The sequence below is a fragment of the Symphalangus syndactylus genome, chromosome 8 (genome assembly GCF_028878055.3).
Source record: "Symphalangus syndactylus isolate Jambi chromosome 8, NHGRI_mSymSyn1-v2.1_pri, whole genome shotgun sequence".
Taxonomy (NCBI): Eukaryota; Metazoa; Chordata; class Mammalia; order Primates; family Hylobatidae; genus Symphalangus; species Symphalangus syndactylus.
This window is the reverse complement of record NC_072430.2, coordinates 64,322,627-64,324,950: the sequence shown is the minus strand read 5'-3', so window position 1 is coordinate 64,324,950 and position 2,324 is coordinate 64,322,627. Positions and strand designations below refer to the sequence as shown.

Genomic DNA, 2,324 nt, shown 5'->3' with positions numbered 1-2,324 from the left:
CTCTCTCCCCACTTCCCTGTCTTACTTAAGCCTGGAACAGCTCTTAAGCCTGGCACCTCTGCAGCTGTGACTCATTGCAAATGCTTTGCATTCCGGGATGTTCTTCAGGGTTTTGGGTCTCCCTTGTGACTCGAAGAACCAGGCAAGTTGAAAGGGAGGAGAAAAAGAGGCCCTGCAGCTGCCAAAACATTGCAGACATGAGGCGGGAAATTGTTAGGAAAACTGAAAAGGTTTTGTGCTGGAAGAACCCCAGCCAGCCGCTCCCTCACTTGGGCCTGCTTGTAACTGGAGCAGAGCTAGGGGACGCCTCCGTGGAAGCTGAGTCAACTGTGGGTTGTCCCAGCTCCCATGAGGTTCCAATCACAGACCCAGAGGCACCACACCCCATCTGGAGACCATCTCCATGTGTCCATGAAGGACTGGGTTAAAGCCACTCTGGAAAGCAGAAATGGGGGTGTCATCTAGAAGTATTGTTTGTCTCAAATGTTAGTTTACCTTTACGTCACTGGAATGATTTTGTCAGCTTGTTCCGCCTCCTCACCACCTTCAGCTGTACACAATTTATGTTTATATTCACGTCAATTGACATCTACTCTTATGACAGCTGTGTTCTTCCCTGACCCTTAAAGCTATGAGACCCTATGTTGAAGGTCTTTAGGTAAAAGAAATTAGTGTCTTGCTGTCCAGGTTAATTTAATGGAGATGGGGGAGGGTAAGCTGTGCCTTCTCACCTTCACTTCTTTCCTGATCCTCTATAAAGACTCCAATTGGGCATAATTTTGAAAACCTTTTAAATAAACTTTATTGATGTAAACTTACATATAAGAAAACACACCCGGGTTGGCTCCGGTTGCAGAGTTGAGTGTCCTGAGAGGCCAGATTGCCGTCAGACATGGCTCATGAACATGGACATAGTAAAATGGAACTTCCAGATTATAAACAATGGAAGATAGAAGGGACACCATTAGAAACTGTCAAGAAGAAGTTGGCTGCACAAGGGCTAAGGGATCCATGGGGCCAAGATGAAGCTTGGAGATATATGGGTGGCTTTGCAAACAGTGGTTCCTTTATTGGTGCATTATTAAAAGGATTCAAGGATTCAAGTGGGGATTTGCTGCATTTGTGGGAGCTGTAGGAACTGAATATTATCTGCAGTCCCTGAATAAAGATAAGAAGCATCACTGAAGATAATACCTGGAAGTATCATAGTGGTTTCTTAACTCTTCAGAATAAGATTTCTTCACTGTAGCCTACTTGTCTGGCTTGTCCCTTAAAGAATATTAGTAAGATTTAATAAAGTAAAATAATATATATGTAAAAAAACCCCACTTATTTTTGGTGTGTAATTTTATGAGTTTTGGCAAACCTACATACCCCTCTAAGGCATAATTTGAAGCCAATGGCTTAATAGATAGGAAAACAATGAAATAAATGCACATGGGGGGGTCAACAGTATTTCATATTCACCTACATTTCTCTAACCCCGTGGGTGCAACATCGTCACATGTTAAGGCTCCTTTGCTATCAAACAATATTCAATATAGTTTTACTTGGATTTCATAGGAGAAAACAACTTGGATTGAACAGAAAACAAAATGTGAAGCGAAGTGGAAAGAGAAAAAAATTGCTAGATTTCTTTTTTTTTAATTTTTATTTGAGTTCAGGGATACATGTGCAGAACGTGCAGGTTTGTTACATAGGCTAGATTTCAAATAATTTTTTTTTCTGTATAACAAATATTAGCTCTTAAAAGTTCTTTGTAAAATTAAGAAATTTCGGAAGTAATGATGCTTTTTTTTGTGAACCACACATTTCAATTTTATACATTGATTGACTTCCACAAAAAATGAGGATTATCATACTTCCTCTCCTCACATTCCCCTCTCCTCAACTTTCATATTTTTATTTTTATTTATTTATTTATTTTTGAGATGGAGTTTTGCTCTTTTTGCCCAGGCAAGAAAGAGTGCAATGGCGCAATCTTGGCTCACTGCAACCTCTGCCTCCTGGGTTCAAGTGATTCTCCTGCCTCAGCCTCCCGAGTTGCTGGGATTACAGGCACCCGCCACCACGCCCAGCTAATTTTGTATTTTTAGTAGAGATGGGGTTTCTCCATGTTGGTCAGGCTGGTCTCGAACCCCTGACCTTAGGTGATCCACCTGCCTTGGCCTCCCAAAGTGCTGGGATTGCAGACATGAGCCACCACCCCCGGCCTTCATATTTTTATTTTGACAAGTTTATAACATTAACATTGTCTTCAGTGGTAGTCCAACAGTTTTGTATTGATCTATATTTAAATTAATTTGGTGTTCACCAAAACCTTT

The 2,324-nt window shown here is 41.1% G+C and overlaps 1 pseudogene; it reads left to right on the top strand.

Annotated features, from left to right (window-relative positions):
- The first annotated feature begins 853 nt into the window (after positions 1-853).
- LOC129487883 (NADH dehydrogenase [ubiquinone] 1 beta subcomplex subunit 3-like) lies at positions 854-1,308 on the top strand (annotated as a pseudogene).
- Positions 1,309-2,324: the final 1,016 nt, after the last annotated feature.